The sequence below is a fragment of the Euphorbia lathyris genome, chromosome 1 (genome assembly GCF_963576675.1).
Source record: "Euphorbia lathyris chromosome 1, ddEupLath1.1, whole genome shotgun sequence".
Lineage (NCBI taxonomy): Eukaryota > Viridiplantae > Streptophyta > Magnoliopsida > Malpighiales > Euphorbiaceae > Euphorbia > Euphorbia lathyris.
The window spans coordinates 100,336,052-100,355,592 of NC_088910.1; positions in this window are offsets into that span (position 1 = coordinate 100,336,052).

Sequence of the window (19,541 nt, forward strand, 5' to 3'; positions counted from 1 at the left end):
TTATAAGGATAGTCATTCGATAGTCATCTTGCGATTTTAATACTCCCTTCATGTGTTAATGACTCCCTTCATGTGTTAATGGTGGTTATGTTCTCACCGAGCCACACTTTGCAACTATCATTCCTTTCATTTTGTGGGACCAAGCTAGTGTTATGATATAAAATATTTATTATTAGGCTTAATACATCATTTACCCCTGAACTTGTCCAAAAAGTTTGATTGATCCTCTAAACTTTCAAAGTGTCCCAATAGCTCCCTGAACTTGTATAAAATGTTCAATTAGACCCATGAACTTATGTAAAATGTAATCAATTGATCACTCGGTTGTAAAAAAATAAGTTAAATGTGGAAAATGTATTGCACACGTCTTAAAAAAAAGTAAAACAATCAAGGTCGGAGTATTGCGGTTGTAATATTAGAGAATACAATGTTTATAATTGGACAAGTAATAACTTCATTTTTACTATATTTTTTAATTATGTAATAACATTTTAAGATACGTGGAATACATATTCCGCATTTAACTTTTTTTTTTTTGCACCGAGTGATCAATTGATTACATTTTACGCAAGTTCAGATGGCTAACTGAACATTTTATGTAAGTTCAGGAGGCTATCGAGATACTTTGAAGGTTCAGGGGCCAATCAAGTTTTTTAGACAAGTTCAGAAGGCAAATCATGTATTAAGCCTTATTATTATATCAAAAATTGTGATCTTTTAATATCTCATTGAAAATAAATCATAAAAAACATATACTAGTCTCTCCGCCGTGTGAGAGTCCTTGTCTCTCCGTTTTCGTGAGAGTTTCAATTTGAGTCAATTGTTTGTGATCGTTTTGTTTGGAGCGGCGCCGGAGATGGAGGCGGGTATGGCGAGGTTGAACCTAGCAATGGAGGAGGAAGAAGGTCTGAGTCTGATAGCAAGCGAGACGGGTCCGGAGAGGGAAATCGGCAATCTGAGGTATTTAGGGCGATTTCTGACGGAGCGCGTGATTAACTTCCCGACGATGAAAATAAGGATGGCTAATCTTTGGATGCCAGGTAAGGGGATTATTATCCAGGAAATTCTACCGAGTATTTTTTCGTTTGAATTTTTCCATAGGGTGGACAGAGACAGGATACTAGCAGGCGGCCCGTGGACATTTAACAATTACGCTCTGGTGCTGAACGATTGGCCTACGGGTCAAAATCCAGAGCATGTCAATTTGAACAGTATGGAAATATGGATCCAGATACATGATCTCCCAGTTGGGGCGTTCTCAGAAGGAGTTGGGAAGCAGCTGGGCAACTTTATTGGCGTGTTTAAAGAGTATGATGCAAACAATGCCTCCAACCAGTATAGGGCTTATATGAGAATTAGAGTGGCCATTGATATCACAAAGCCGCTGAAAAGGAGGAAGAAGATTATGAAGGCGCAGGGAGACTAGGTGTTCGCAAACTTTAAATACGAGAGGCTGGGGATTTTCTGCTATATTTCCGGATTGATGGGGCACACGGATAAGCATTGTAAGAGGCTGTTTGAGGAGAATGGGGAGAGTATCGTGCAGGAATGGGGGGACTGGCTGAAAGCCCCGCTAAGGAGAGGTGGAGGGCAAGGGGGGTCGAAATGGTTAAGGAATCCGGATCAGAGGGAAGCAGAATGGGGAGTGCAAGGAGGAAGGAGAGGGTCTATCCTAACATCTAAGGTTATTGAGAGCAATGTCCTGCGGACAGACACAAATGTAGCAAAGGGGATTGAGAAGCAGGCTAGCGGGGGTAAACCAGGTCAATTGGGACCAAAAGACGGCATGGAGGACTTAACTATGGAAAGCGAGGAGGAAGAGGGATTGAATATACAGGACGATAGGAAGCGAAGGAGGGAGGGAGAACTAAAACAAGCAAGGCTGCAGAAGGCAGCAGAGAATGTAACAAGTAAAGCATTCAATACCTTTCAACTTGAGAACCCCACTTCTGAATCAGATAAGGAGAACTCACCTCTCAACACATCGGCGTACCCTGGCGAACAGGATCGCTAGAGTCCATGAATTGCATCAGTTGGAACTGTCGAGGTCTAGGAAATCCTCGTGCAGTTCGGGCGTTAGGGGAGCTAGTCCGGGCTAGCAAACCTGACCTTATTTTCCTGGTAGAGACACTTGTAGAGGAAAGCAAGATTGAAAGTTTGAAGAGAAAACTGAAATTTGAAGGCAGTTTCACAGTAAACAATAGAGGGCATAGCGGAGGGTTGGCTATTCTCTGGAGAGAAGGCACGAGTATGACATTGACCAGTTATTCTGACCATCACATTGATATGATAGTGACGGATCAAGTTAACGGGAATTGGAGGTTCGTAGGCTTTTACGGCTATGCAGACAGAAGTCGACAGAAGGAGTCTTGGGATCTACTGCGACTTCTAGCTGGTACGTCTACTCTTCCTTGGCTCTTAATGGGTGACTTTAACTGTATAAGGGATCCCAGTGAAAAGCAAGGGGGCGTTGATTACCCTAGACAATTGAGTACATAGTTCAATAAAGCGATAGAGGACTGTCAGTTGTTTGAATTAATGATGAAGGGAAGCATGTTCACTTGGGAGCGGGGTAGAGGTGCAGAGAACTGGGTCAGGGAGAAGCTCGACAGAGTTTTCGCCACCGATGAATGGATTCAGAAATTCAGGCAGAATTCCTGTTATAATACAACTTGCCCGTATTCGGACCATCTGCCGATTATTGTATCCACGCAGAGCTTGATCACGCACAAGGGTAGAGGAAGGTTTCGGTTTGAATCGGCATGGACTCATAAGGAAGGGTTCAATGATCTAGTGAGGAGTTTCTGGAGGAGAAGCAGGGGACAGAATCTGATGGCAAAGTTAACAGGGTGTTCTGGAACGATGGAGAAGTGGGGGCTTGAATATAAGCGACGGTTCACCGGAAAAGTGAGGGAGCAGCAAAAAATTCTTGACCGGCTAAGGGATAAGAGGGATGAGAGCTCGGTTAGAAATTATATCGAAGCTCAAAAATGGATGAACAATTTACTTGAGGAAGAGGAATGTTACTGGCGTCAAAGAGCTAAAGCGTTCTGGCTGCAGAATGGCGATCTCAACACGAAGTACTTCCACTCCTGTGTTCAAGCTCGACGGAAGCAGAATAGGATAAAGCTCCTGAAGAATGATCAGGGAGAGCAAATAACGGGTCAGACCGAGCTTGGGATTCACATAAGAGACTACTTTCGGGGTTTATTTGCACCATCTCAGGGAAATACGGCTAGGCCGATAGAAGATGTTCCGAATTTGGTTTCTAAGGATATGAACAGAGATCTTATAGCACCGTTTAAAGAGGAAGAGTTCAAAGTTGCTATTATGTCAATGCAGAAGGACAAATCGCCAGGGCCAGATGGATTAAGTCCAGGGTTTTTCCACAAGTTTTGGGATATTATTGGTCGGAGGTGGTGGCAGCCTGTTCAGGATGGCTCGAGAGAGGTGAATTCCCCGCTAATTTGAATGACACAATAATTGTGCTGATCCCGAAATGTGAGTCACCTAGCAAGATGCAAGAGCTTAGACCAATATCTCTTTGCAACGTACTGTATAAGATAATCGCTAAGGTATTGGCTAATCGTCTTAAAGTTTTCCTTCCGGAGATTGTGAGTGAGAGCCAATCGGCGTTCGTCCCTGGATGGTCCTTAATCGACAGTGTTCAGATTGCCTTTGAGACCATTCACTTTATGCATAGGAATAATAGAAGGAAGGAGGGGCATGTAGCGCTTAAGGTTGATATCAGTAAGGCTTACGACAGAGTTGATTGGAACTTTCTACAAGAGGTATTGCGCAAAATGGGGTTCCATGAAAAGTGGATTAGGTGGATAAGCCTCTGTGTCACAATAGTATCTTACTCGGTCATGGTTAATGGGGAGCTGGTGGGTCCAATTCAGCTAGGCAGAGGGCTAAGACAGGGTGACCCACTGTCACCCTACCTGTTCATTTTATGTGCTGAAGTGCTATCTCAACTCATTAAGAAAGCAGAAGTAGAGAACCGAATAACAGACTGTCGAGTTTGTCCAGAAGCTCCGTCAATTTCACACCTGTTTTTTGCGGACGACATCTTTCTATTTTTTGGAGCATCCATGACGGAAGCGACAAATATCTTGGGCATTATGAAGGAATATGAGGAGGCGTCGGGGCAGGCTATTAACTTGCAGAAATCTGGCATTTTTTTCAGCAAGAATGTCAAGGCTGAAACCAGGCTAAATATTAGCAATCTGTTGCAAGTATCAGCACCGTTGGATACTAGCCGGTATTTAGGGCTGCCCTCGCTGATTGGGAAATCAAAACGCAGGATTTTTAATTTCCTCATCGATAGGTTGCGGAAGAAATTTGGTTGCTGGGGGGTACAAGTTCCTGTCAGCAGCAGGGAAGGAAGTATTATTAAAGTCTGTTGCCCAAGCTCTGCCAACATTTTGTATGAGCACTTTCCTGCTTCCCAAAAATATCTGCGAGGAACTCCAACGAATGATGAATTCATTCTGGTGGGGTTCGAAGGAAGGAGGTAGAAAGAACATTCACTGGTTCGACTGGGGCAAACTTTGCAGAAGTAAGTTGGAAGGAGGGTTGGGGTTTCGGGATTTACAGAAATTCAATTTAGCACTCTTGGGGAAACAAGGCTGGAAGCTTATTCACCAGCCCCAAACGCTTGTCAGTAAGCTCTTCAAAGCCAAATATTATCCGAATACTGATTTTTTATCCGCTAGATTGGGCACTAATCCCAGTTACATCTGGAGGAGCGTTCTGGCCTCAAGCGAAGTGCTAAGAAGTGGAGTTAGATGGAGAGTTGGAGATGGAAGGAGGATTCGATATGGAAGGACCCGTGGTTGCCTGGGCTACCAAACTTTACAATTAACTGTTACTGTGTTGCAGGTCTGGAAAACATGACAGTGTCGGAACTGTTCGAATAGAACACCAGGCGATGGGATAGGGAGAGGATAGCCGGTTGCATCAGTGAGACAGAAGCAGAACAAATCATCAAAATTATCCCACCTATTAGAACAAGTACGGACGAGCTCATATGGGAATACGCCAAGGATGGGAGATATTCAGTAAAAACTGGATATAGGGCGATCAGTCAGAGAAATATCAACGAAAATGAAGGGGATGGGTGGAAGAAACTATGGAGATTGCCTATTCAACCTAAGCTAAAGACGTTCTTGTGGAAGATTGGTTCAGGGTGCATCCCAACTCGGATAAATTTGATAGCCCGACGCGTACAGATACAGGGGACTTGTGTTCTATGCGAATCACACGAGGAGGACTTATCGCATCTCTTTACCCAGTGTGAATTCGCCAAGAGTTGTTGGACGTTGGCAGGAATCAGGTGCCCGATCGCTGCTGATATGGCTTTTTCGACTTGGCTGCTGCAGTGGTTGCAGGTGACAGACGAAAAAACAGCAAGAATGGCTATCGATATCCTCTATACGGTCTGGTCACATAGGAACAATGTATTCTGGAACGGAAAGAGAGTACCAGCGGAGATCAGCCTCAACATCACACGAAAGCAATCGGCGGCATGGACGTACAGCAGGCGGAGATCGGCTCAAACAGCTGAAAATAACAGAAGAAATCGTTGCTGTTGGAGACCACCGCGGGAGGGATTCCTGAAGTGTAACACGGACGGGGCGATATTCGCGGAGTCGGGCGAGAGTGGTTGCGGAGCAGTGGTTCGTAACGAGGAGGGAGGATTTGTTAAATTCCGCAGCAGCAGATGTGCAGGTGTGCTTGAGCCGAAGATGATTGAAATTGTTGCACTAAGGGAGAGTATTGTCTGGATGCGGAATGAAGGAGTGGAGAAAGTTCAATTTGAGACAGATTCGGAGATTGTTGCAAAAAGTATCAGTAAAGTAAATAACGATATTTCCGATTTTGGTATCCTAGTTCAGGATTGTAGAGATTTAATTAGCGATTTTCCAGACTATTCAGTCTGTTTTGTCCCACACATAGCGAACGAGGCCGCACACTTGGTAGCAAGACGGGCGAGTTCCAATACTAGCGTAGTAGAGTTTGATTTTTTGCCACATTGGCTTGAGTCTGTAATAACCAAGGAGATTACTCCTCATCAATTTTAAAAGCTTGAGTTTTGATTCAAAAAAAAAAGAAAATAAATCATAAAATATATCCAAACATATCTACATATAATCAACCATTCCCCTCTACATATTTTCTATTCCTTATTTTTTTTTTGGTAGAAATTTTCTATTCCTTATTAAATACTCTTTCTTTTTTTATGAAAATATATAAAATTGTTCTTTCAATTTTTTCTTTTTATAAAATTCTAAAACATGATTAAAAGATCATATATAATATGAAAAAGTAAGACCTAACATGTTTCATTTTGATGATTATTTTCAATCTCTTTTAAGAATCTAGTAATCGTGATTATAAATCAATCATTAATTAAGTTGATTGCCATAAGATTTCATTAATAATTACTACAGAATGCCCCGGCAAGAATGGGTTATAATTAGTAGTTTAGCACTATAATTTATAAAGATGGTGACTACTTAATGACCCAAATTTTTTTTATCCTTTAATTGGTAAAACGTTGAGTACACGAACATGAGAATTAATTGCAAATATGCAATATTTTCTTTGAAGGGTTTTTCATTTGACAATGGAAGCTTGACAAAAGTGATATAACTCTTAAATTAATGTTTTCGCTCATTCTGAACCCAAACATACATAGAAGCAATCAAGTACCTTTACCTCCAAGAAATGCAGGTTAAACTTAATGTCTTCGTAGCTAACAACACTTGATTAACGACCTGATTCAGAGTGGATGGCGCCGAAGAAGAAGGTCTAAGTATAAGGAGCGGTCTTAAGAGATGATAATGAAGTAGGAATGAACTGAATCTCACATTGGAAATGAAGAGAGAGTAACTGGAGCTTATTAGTAAGGTGAAATCCAATACATGCACACGCATTTTAAAACCGGTGTTGGATTTTGAATCAAAGCAGACAATATCAACATTAGTGGCAAAAGGGTTCACCCAACAACTGTGAATAGATTTCACTGACACCTTTGCCCCGTAGTTAAAATCACAACAATTCGTTTACTAGCTTATTAGCTCAATTTAATTGGTACTTGGACCAAATTGTCAGTACAAATGCTTATCCCAATAATGATCTTTATGAATATGTGTACATGACAATTCCACATGGGTTCCGACCCTCTTCTCACCATATAATCTTGTCAGCAAATCGCAAAAGTCCCTTACCGCCAAGCTAGAAGAGAATGACACATTAAACTTAGAGAAGCTTTGTTACAATTTGGTATGACACAAAGCGAGGCAGATCCATCCTTATTTATTTACTCTGTAGATTCTTCTTTCTTAGTTATTCTGGTTTATGTTGATGATTTACTGGTAGCTAGTAGTTGCACGAAACTTATGAGCCAAGTCAAACAACATCTCAACACCAAATTTCAACTTAAGGACCTTGCTCCTTACAATACTTTTTAGGATTTGAGGTTACTCGAACTGCTATGGGAATTCACTTCTATCAACATAAGTATGCTTCCAAATGCTTCATAACTTCAATTTCCTCAATGCCAAACATGTTGACACACCAACAGTCCCACATTTTCAAGCTAATTTTGCAGCTACTTCACTCAACGATATTACAAGCTACTTCATTCCATCATGCATAATCATATATAGAAAGAGTGGACCTTCCTCTGGGAGGGAGCAAAACCACAAAGTTGTAAATGGAAATTCAAAAGGAAAGTGAAAGCAAATGGGTCCATTGATGAGTATAAGGCTTGATTGATTATAAAAAAATTATAAACAAAATGAAGGTTTTGATTATTTTCATGAGTACTCTCATGCGTTAAGAATAACTTTAGTTAGGATGATACTTGCAATCGCCGCTCTGCAAAATCTCGAAGTATACATCAAATGTATATTAAGACAATTTTTCTAGAATTGAGATCTTGATGAAAAGATCTACACGGAACAACTTAAAGGTTATGTAGCTCCAAGTCAGAAAAGAAAAGTTTGATGAAGCCATAATGAAAAACGATTATAAAATAAACGAGTATGAAAAATACATATCTGTGAAAACTATAAATGAATGATATATTACTTTGTGTTTGTATGTTGATGACATACTCATTTTGGGGAGTAATAAGAATATGGTAAAAAGTACCAAAGACATGTTAAACTCAAGGTTTGATATGAAAGATATGAGACTGGAAAATTTAATTTTGGGCATCCAAATTAGATGTCCAACTAACGGTCTCATCTTGACTTAGTCGCACTACGCGAACAAGATACTTGAGAAGTTTAGTAAGGATGATTCTAATAAATACAGAACTCCAATAGATAATAGCTAACATCTGTCTAACAATAAATGTGAAAGTATTGACCAAGTGGAATACACAAGGGTAAAAGTCAGTCTGATGTATCTCATGAATTGTACAAGATCTGATATCGCTTTCAATGTAAGTAGTTTAAGTAGATTTACGAGTAATCCATTGGAGAACCATTGGAGAGCTATTATAAGAATACTAGGATATTTGCGGCACACTCGTGATTATAGATTGCACTATATGAGAGATCATGCTAGGTTAGAAGAATTATCTGGTGCCATTTGGATATATGATATAAAGATTTCAAAGGTACAAAGATACGTGTTCACTCCAAGAGAAGGAGTAGTGTCCTAGAAATCCTCAAGAGAAATTATCATAACCATATCCACCATGGAGGCTTAGTTTGTAGCGTGGATAAAACTAAAGAAGAAGCCAAGTGACTACGAAACTTCTTAGAGGATATTCTTGAATGGATAAAGCATGTGCCCGTAATTTGTGTACACTGTGATAATTAAGAAGCAATTAATAGAGCACAAAATATGATATAGGTAATAATAGACATATGTGTTGTCGATATAACACCATTAAAAAATCGATCTAAATAGGAGTTATTTGTATTAATTTTCTAAGATTAAATGATAATATTGCGGATCCACTAACAAAATGGTTAAACCAAGATTAATTTGAAAAGGCATCGAGAGGAATGAGATTGAATCCGTAAACAAGGCCTAACTAATCCCAAAAGGTACATTGAAAGGTTACGATTGTCTCACATATTTAAGGAGTCATATAGCTTTCCAATTTAATAATGTGGGTGGGATGTTTAACACCCTCCTTCACGCCCAATTCATTTGGTACATGACGCTAATATCAGCGGGGCCCCCCATATTGAACCATGGCTCTAATATCATGTAAACAAGGCCTAACTAACCCCAAAAGGTACCTTGAAGGGTTAGAATTGTCTCACATATTTAAGGAGCCATATAACTTTCCAGTATATCAATGTGGGATGTTTAACAGAATCTCATGAGAATTTAAGGTTCTATGTAAAGGAAAACCCAACCTTGTTGAATGAAGTCCCAAGATCTAGGTTTAGAGGGACAACTTAATTGTATAAACCATATGAGGTCATTGGAGGGGGGGGGGTCAAAACCTTGTTCATTCATATGATGTAGATACTGATATAAAATAGAAAAGTTTAAGATATGTTTTTAATATCTCTTTATGCGTCAAAAATCTGAGCAAAATGAATCACGTGTGTAACAGTGAAGTTGGGTCGTTTGAAAAGAGACTAATGGGAATTATTCTCTAAAATTCTGGCAAAACCAATAGATGATCACGACCATAATTATGAGACCCAAAACTAGTTTATATTGGTATGTGTGTGAGGTATATCATTGTTTACACAAATGGCAAAATAGTTTAAGGAGCCACATTGCTCCACTCTGGTCCCACCCCATCTCAACGGAGCCTTGAGCCATTCACCCCATTCCCTTGGCAACTCATTACTGCCCAGTTCAAATTGACGTTCACAATATTGTTCTGCATGCCACAATAACCCACAAATGTAGTAGAAAATGTATATTCGTTCATACTTGAATTTCACGAATAGTCAATCAGTTGAAGATTTGCATATCTTCTTAAATCTTTTCAATGGTTTGCGCACGTCAATACATACTCGAATATGCATATATTGTCATGTGTAACCCGAGTTATTCTTTGTGTTGTACTCCATGAACTCATCCAGAAACTCACCCAACTGTCTCCTTACAGCTTCTGAAAAAGCCCCAATTGGGAGCTCATAAATTTTCACCCAAATGTCCATTAAGTGCAACTCAATCGTTTTCGGCCTTTCATTCTCTAGCCATTCATTCATGATCAGCACATAATTATCGAATGACCATGGTCGTCCTCCCAATATCTTTTTCTTGTCGACTTCGTGATTAAATTCGAACGAATATAGTTCCTTAATTGTCACGCTACATCCAGGTCTCCACAAACCAGTTAACTTCAGCTTCATCGCGTGGAAATTCACAGGGTGATCGAAGACAAAGAAACCCACCCACCGCAGACACCCTTCCGGATTCATGGTAACAAGGGCAGGAAGTCTGATATCCGGTCCTTCATTCTCTTCTCTTCGGTAATATGCATATTTGCTAAATTCTCTGTTGGTCCCTTATAATGTAACAAGTTAGTTCCAAGGGGGGGATATGAACTATTTAAAATTTAAGTACGTTAAGGCTGACTTCTTTTTCTTTGAAAAAGGATTACACAGCGCGCTGAGTAAATAAGACACTAGCTTAGTCAACTGGTGACTAAGTCAGCTTCTTTCGTTGAGTCAGGAGATAGTACTTTGAGTCTATTCCTGAACTTAGATACTCAATACACACAACTCAGCGTGACCTCTTTACTTGGTCAGTTTTGTTTAAGCAAGCAATATATATAATAAGGAGTTTAAGGTTAGAAAGATGTTACTCAGCAGATTTATCCAGGTCCGGCCTCTTAGCCTACGTCCTGTCCCCGGAACACGTTTCGAGCTTTCGAATTCTCTACTGAGCTCTTTAACGGTAGAGCATCAAACCTTTTACAACTTAGAAGCTGAGTATAACAAGAGTACCTTCCTCTATACCTCTACTCACTCCTAATCTCTCGCTGAGTACTATAACCGAGTACTCAGCCTCTCCTTTCTAATCTCTAGAAATGATAAAGATTTGTCCTAAACAACAATTGCTAAGACACCTTAGATGATTGAATAATAACTCTAGACTTTTACACGAAAGATATAGATTTTGGTGTAAGTATTTGCTTTGCTTTTTCTCACAAAACTTTGAGTAGAATTTTGGTCAGCGTAATGGCTTGATAATATTCTGTGTTGAAAATGAAGCAACTGAAGGGCACTATTTATAGAGACGTCTGAGGCATCAGTCATTTCGAATTTCGAAATAACCGTTGGAGGGAAACGGCTTCCTATCGTTGTCACTTTGTCTTGCTCAGAGCTCTCGGTCAATCAGATTTGAGTATCTTCTATCCTCGGTCAGCTTTTAGTCAGTTCGGCAGAATGTCTCTCCATTTATGGTAAGGTCAACTAGACAGCGTCCTGTGTCTTCTGAACTTTACCCAAAGTGGAAACACTTTGTCTGGAAGTTGTTCTTGCTCAGTTGTTGTCTTGTACTCTTTGTCGATTCAACTCAGCAGCTTCATTCCGAAGTTGTTCAACGAAGGTCTTCTAGATCCTTCTTCCGTTGAGCTGCGTTTTGTACATAACGACAACGTTTTGCACACGCGGGCCGAGTTGTCTTGATCTGTTTGACTTGGGCTTTGACTTCCGTATTGGGCTTTAAGCCTTTTAGTCTTTATGTCTTATAAACAATTTAACTCAACATTGAACAAACACATTAGTGTAATAAATCAAAGCATTTAAACTTAGTGTGTTTAGAATATATTTAATTTATCTTAAATAATTTTGTCAAATCAAAATCATGTGGAAAAGGTGTTTCAACATTCTCTTCCATAGTTTTGCTAGGTAAACAAATTGCGGTACACAACTCTTCAAGAAAACGTAAACGAAGCGAAAAGAAAACAACTTTCACGGCCGCACCAGTCATACTAACCCTAGCACAGAGATGATAAAAATATTATTTACATATAGATACTACTTTTAAGCCTTATTTATTAGCTTAAATGGTAAGTCGTTTAGTTCTTTGTGTTGAATGTATACGCGATGCCGGCGGCGGCGGCTGTTGCGGCGGCAGCGGCTTTGTATTGGGAATACAATACACAAGTATAATCATATTAGAACTCTACCTAGTTAGGGTTATAGACAAATTGAAACTCTAACTAGATAAGAATCTATTTACAGAGATAATAGGAACATTATCTCTAACACTTTGTTGAAAAAAAAAAAAAAAAAAAAACTTTGAAATTAAGAGATTGGAAGTTAATAAAAGTCTAACAAAATGGTTTATTATTAAAATTTTAACACACAACAAACTGCTATTAATTTAACATTTTAGATCAATTAAATTATTGTAATAATATATACTCTATATTATGGATCACTCCGAATAAAGGTATGAATTTTTAGAGTTATCCTTCAATTTTTTATTTGGATTTTAAGTTTTTGCGCGTAAATTTGGGTTTAGAATTTGAAGAAATATTTGGTGTAGTCTTCACTTTTGTGAAACACATTCACATTATTCTTTTCCCAGAATCAAAAAGTCTTCTTTTGAGGCTTTTAAAGTCGCCATTCTAGTCAACCACTCTATCATCATTTACTTCAATTTCAACCCCTATCTTTTCTTTTACTTATTCCATTATTATTATTATTATTATTTTAAGAAATTTATTATTATTATTATTATTATTATTATTATTATTATTATTATTATCTCCACCCTGTTTCCATCAACAGACATTGCCCCCCTGTTACCCATTTACTCTTTGCTGATGATGTCATGCTTTTTGTGGAGGGTAATGAGGAACAAATTAAGACTGTGATGGATATCCTCGACTGCTTTTGTGAGGCTTCTGGCCAGAAGATTAACATCCATAAATCCCGTATGCTTTGTTCCAAGAATATGGATAATAGCTTGTGTAGAAGACTGAGTGAGATGTCTGGCATTCCCCTGACTCAATCGTTTGGGAAATACCTTGGGGTCCCTCTTCATAGTGACAGGGTGTCCAAAGCCTCTTTTAAAGACATTTTGGACAAATCTAACGGTTTGTGTGCTAGCTGGAAAGCTAATTCTCTTTCCCTTGCAGGCCGCCTTACTTTAATCCAGTCTATCAACTGCGCTGCTCCAAATCACATCATGCAAGCCTGTAAGCTCCCTGAGCCGGTCCTCAACGACCTTGATAAAATTATTCGGCGTTTTCTGTGGGGAGAGTCTGGGGATGGGAGGAAGATTCACCTGGTCCCTTGGAAGGAAGCTTGCCAGCCTAAGAGCAGGGGGGGTCTTGGTATAAGGCAAGCTAAGGACAATAATAAAGTCATGTTAATGAAGCTTCTTTGGAGAATGTGGCAATCCCCCTCCTCCCTTTGGGTTCGTCTTCTGTGCGGCAAGTATAGGAAAGATAGAATCTTTGGTGGCCCGAAGGAGATGGTTGTCAGCTGTTCCTTCCTCTGGAAAGGGCTTAGTGCTGTTTTTGCTGAGTTCTGTACGGGGATTGGCTTGGAGGTGGGTAATGGGAGATCCATTAGTTTCTGGTATGACACCTGGATTGGTGACAAACCGTTGATTGAGGTGTGCATCGCCCCTCCACCGAATGATCTCCTCTCCTGGAGAATTGCTGATGTGGTGGACTCGGAGGGAGACTGGATCTGGTCTAAGTTCGACTCCTTTCTTAGCCTGGAGACCCTCCTTAATATTAGAGGTGTGAAGATTAGTAATCAGGAGGAGGATAAGGACAGACATTGTTGGGCCTTGACTAATAATGGTTCTTATTCTTGCAAATCGGCCTATGAAGCTTTTACCCCTAATAGGGCTGATCCTCCCTTGGAAATTTGGAAGTCCATTTGGGCCCTCAAAGTCCCCTACCGCATTAGGAGTTTCCTATGGCTGGGAGTCAAAGACAGGCTCCTCACGAATGCAGATAGACACAGAAGGCACTTGGCTGTATCTGGTGCCTGTAGCAGATGCAGCGGCCATGTGGAAACCTTGTGCCATGCTTTGAGGGATTGCCCGAATAGTAGAAAGGTTTGGGAAGGGGTCCTTCCTCACCACATCCTTCCTTCCTTTATGGGGTTCTCTGATATTGACTGGTTCTCTGAAGGCGTTAATGGGAATTTGTTGGCCAGTATGGAGCACGGGGCTATTCTCTTCACTATTATTTGTCACCAAATGTGGAAATGGAGGAATGAAGAGTTATTTGCTGAGAAGACTGTCTTTATTCCTGACCTCCGGTTTTACTTCTCGAAAAAACTCTATGTTATTACAAAGAGTTTTGAAGGAGAGCCCCTGGTTCACCCCTCCCCGGTTAAAGAGGTCCAGTTAGTTGGTTGGAGGAAGCCCAGGGAAGGGGTTGTCAAGTTGAATACGGATGGCTCATGCCTTAGTAATGGCAGAATTGCTGCTGGTGGAGTTCTTCGGGATGCTGGTGGCGCTTGGCTGGCTGGGTTTACCCATAACTTAGGTACGGGCTCCTCCTTTACTGCGGAGCTCTGGGGGATCTTGTCTGGCATTAAACTCGCCATTCGCATGGGTGTTAAAAGACTTTCGGTGGAGTCTGACAATTTGGAGGCTATCAACAGGATTTCGGATAGACATGCTGTTTGTCTTAAGAGTCAGAATCTCATTAAAGCCATCTTGAGGCTTCGTCCTGCCTTCGATTCTCTTACCTTCTCCCATATTTATAGGGAGCAAAACCGCGTGGCGGATCGCTTGGCAGCTGCTGGGCATAGGGGGATGTTAGGTGTTTCTACCCTTTCCGTTCCTCCTTTTCTGTTACCTTCTCTTCTTGAGGATAGGATTGGGGTCAGTCTTCCTAGACTGATCCCGGGTTAGGTTTTTGTTTGTTTGTTTTTTTTCTTCCCTTCTTACCAAAAAAAAAATTATTATTATTATTATCATTCTATTGGTTTTATATAACATGTGTTTCTAGAGTGTTGCATAGAAATTAAAAATATTAGAAAAAAAGACGGTGTTTCCCTTTATTTATTGATTCAACTGTTTATTTATTTCATAATTTAATCTCCATAAACCCACATCATATAATATGACATGTAATAGAAAACAAAAAAATCTATAAAAAAACGTGTAATATGAAACAAATGGATTATTATTATTAGTGGTAAACAATGCAGCGAGGAGATCTAATATTTATGTTACTTGAAACATAATTTAATGAAGAAAACCACAACATTGAGTTTTCTTTTTAATCAATTATACTCGTATACATTAAACCATTGTTGGTTAATATTACATTTAGTAGTAAACCTTAAGGTGTTTGTTTCCATTTTTTGGACTGTTTTTGGCTTTTCAATACTAAATATGAGATAGAAAGTGTTTGGTAAAATCTTGAAACAATTGCTTTTTACATAAAACACAACTAATACCTACTGTCTATCAGCAATAGCTAACAGCAACAACAAACAATAATATCTGAAACAAACGGGTCATAAAACTGACTAAACACATGCATTTGATATAATATTTTTTTACCTTTTGTAAATATTAGAGAGAAATGATACGATTTTTCTCAAATGAGAATGATTGCTTAATTAAGGGCCTGTTTGGTTCAGCTGTTATCTAATAGCTGTTGCGGTTGCTGTTAGCTGTTTGTAGTTGCAGTAAGCTATTAGCAGTTGCTGTTAGCTGTTTGTTATTAGATGTTTAATCATTAGTGTTTGGTAAAATTATATTGAACTGTTGTTGTTCGGATTTAAAATGTCTAAAATGGACATATTTAAATTAATCAACGATTAAATTATAAAAGAGAAAATGTGAAAAAATGCTCATAACGTTTACAATTAGGAATAATTTTACTCTTAACATCTAAAACTGTACAATTTTACCCCTAATATTAGCAAGTTGGGTCGATTTTTGTGATTTAATAATAAAATTTAAAATTAATATTATAAATTTGGTAAAATATTTGAATTTTTTTTGTCCAACTCGTACAAAAGACAATATATATATATATATTTTTTTTTATTTTCTTAAAAAAATCACGTCTAATCATATGTTTGTGATCTGTTACTAACGATGGTGCACGTGTGAAGTGTAGATGACAATATTAATGACAAAAAAACAGTTTAATAAATTATTTCTCAAATTGACCCAACTTGTCAACGTTAGGGGTAAAATTGCTTTTGGCCGCCAAAATTAGGGATATAAATGCACCATTTTAAACGTTAAGGGTAAAATTACCCCTAGCTATAAATGTTATGGGTATTTTTTTCACCTTATTCTATTATAAAATAAAAAATATGTTACACAAATTAATAAAATTAATCTATATAAAAAATAAAAAATTTATTTTACGCAACAAAACTTTATTCTTCCGGTAATTATGTTGTAGAAATATAAATAATGTTAAAGAATAAACATATTTTGTAGAAAAAAAGAAGAATAATTTTGTCAATAACAAATAACTACAAACAGCTGTTTATGAAAAGCTCCAAATAAGAGCTTTTCGTGAAACGCTCCAAAATGCTACAGTTTTCAGAGAAAACGCTAAACGTTGCGGTTATATAAACCTAACCATACGCTATATTTCCTGCGGTTTGGAGTGAAACGTTAAACGTTCATCCGAAAAGTTAAAACAAACCCCCACTTAAAATATGATATCAAACACAAATAGGATGAATTACGTACTTTTAATCAAATATAATATTTATCTAGTCAACTAGAGATTTAATGAGTACAACTATAATTAGTTAGCTGTTGAGTATATATTACCTTTCAATACCCAATGCTTAGGGGATGTTTGGTTGCTTATTTTCATGCTCCCGTTGTTTTTTCATTTCAAAATGAACATTTTTAGGTGTTTGGTTAGAGACCTCTTGTTTGTCTTTTACACCTGAAAATTTACTTTTTACAAAAATTTGGAATCTCTGTTTTTTGGAAAAGCAGCTTTTTCCAACAGCAAACAGCAAATCGTAACAGCAAACATCAAACAAAAGTAACAAACAGTAGATAAAACAAACAGACCCTTAATATGTAAAAATTGAATACGTGTAGAAATTTCCTAATGATTTTTTAATTTATAAAGCAATTTACTTTAAAAAATAATACATTCTAAGAAAGAGCAAAATTGAAAAACTTAGGACCCGTTTGTTTTACCTATTGTTTGTTGTTACTGTTTGTTGTTGGAAAAAGCTGAAATTCTATGCTTTTGTAAAAAGCTACTTTTTAGGTATAAAAGACAAACATGGGGTCACTAACCAAACACTTAAAACTCTCCCTTTTGAAATGAAAACACAAACATTAGCATGAAAAGTAGCAACCAAATACCCTCTTAATTATAATTTTTTTGAAATCCTTTAAGGGCCCGTTTGTTTTACCTACTGTTTGATGTTGTTGTTTGCTGTTTGCTGTTATGTTTGCTGTTTGATGTTGCTGCTTACTGTTGCTAGTTGCTGTTTGCTGTTACGGTTTGTTGTTTGCTATTAGAAAATGTTGCTTTTATAAAAAACAGATATTCTCTGCTTTTTTAAAAGGCTGTTTTTCAGGTGTAAAAAGCAAACAGGATGTCACTAACCAAACACCTAATGCTGTTTTTCAAGTATAAAAGGCAAACAGGAATGTCACTAACCAAACACCTAAAACTCCTCATTTCGAACTGAAAAGGCAAACATGAGCATGAAAATGAGCACCCAAACACCCCTAAGTCTCTCTATAAATATATTTTTGATAATTAAATCTATATTATATAATTCAAGGTAGATTCTCTCTATAAATATTGATTAACAATTAGGCTTCCAAAATAAAATTAAAATGATAAATAAAGACTTTAAAGTAATTAAAGAAAAAGGCCAACAAATTAACTAAATATATGGTATACTATGAATGAAGTAGAGTAGGATTTGGTCAATCCAATTTAATATTTGTATCTGTCTTTTTCTTTATGATATTTTAATTAATTAATTAGTTCTTTTTCAAGTCTTTCAGTTCCTTAGTTAAAAAGAAAAAGGAAAAAGTCTTTCAGTTCTTCCAATAAAAGGGACTATGATTGACTTTATTAGCTTCATCAACCATAAAACTATGTCAAGGAATTTCATTTATATTTAGAAAGCTTTGCAATTTATTTTTGGTTTATGCTAGTTTGATTTTATGATCTTTCAATTAGTCAATTCTATGCGACAATAGATAAAAAATTTATGTTTTTTAATGAAAAAAAAAGTATAAAATAACACTAATGGAAAGAGACATACCACATCAATATATAAAAGGTGAAAGAACAAAAAAAAAATTAATTATCAAATCTATCCTAATGAACAAATCGAAAATTTATTTTTTGGGTATTCAATAAAAAAATGCAAAACAAAGCAAAAAATGAACTTATCTTCCGGCTATAAATCGCAAGAAAACCCAAAATCGGAATGAAGAAGAGATTTTCTTGACGACTGATTATAGATGGAGTTTTTTTATAGATGGAGTTTTGAATAAAAAAAAGGGTAATTAATTTATTAGTCCCTATATTTTGACAAAACACACTGTTTAGTCCTTGTATTTTCAAAAACACATGATAAAGTCTCTAATCTTTTTTTTTCGATGAACTGTTTAGTCCCTAACGTTTTTCTCAGTGAACTATTTAGTCCCTGTCGTTAGACTCTCATGAAGATTTTGTTAGTCAATTTGGATTTGTGTTCTTCTTTTCCTTTATTTTCATTTCCTTTAAACTCTAATGAATATGAAATTAATTTTGAGTGTTCTTCTTCTTGATTTTCTCCTTAATCGTTCAAATTCGTAAGCATTGGGTCTGTTTTTTTTCTTGTTCTCCATACAAATAACTTCTTCTTCTAAATTGGATTTCTTCTTCTAAAGTTTGAAGGTAAATAGTAAAGTGTAATTTAGTCATTTCCGAAGTCATAAACGGTAAAAGAATCTAACAAATAGACGGAAGGACTAAACAGTTCACTGAGAAAAACGTTAGGGACCTTACCATGTGTTTTTGAAAATACAGGGACTAAACAGTGTGTTTTGTCAAAATATAGGGACTAATAAATTAATTACCCTAAAAAAATAAGGTGTCTTTGTAATAATAATGGATAAATTACACACATGGCCATTGAATTTCTCTATTTTCACGGTAACTTCAAAATGTAACATAAACGCCACTAGATTTTACATTTTATTACACATGTAGCCACTAGTGATCCATTTTTTTTTACTTTTGACTTTTTCTTCAACATGCCATCTTTTCTCTCTCTATTTTACTTCTCCCTTCTTTCACAGTTTCATCTTTTTCTATCTATATTTTTTCTCTCTTCATGTGTCTCTCGTCTCTTTTTCTCTCTATCTTTTTACCTTTTTGAATTTTTCCCTTGCTTTTTTTTTTCATTAAGCTCCACCGAAGCAGATAAAAGAGATGAAAGAGAGAAAAGATATAGGAGAAGAAAGAGATGAAGTTGTGAAGGAAGGAGGAAGGAAGAAAGAAGAGAGAAGTAAAATAGGTAGAGAGAGAAAGATAACTTCTTGAAGAGGAAATCAAAAGTAAAAAAAGGTGTGTCAACTATAATAGTGACAACGAGTGTAATAAAGTGTAAAGTTCA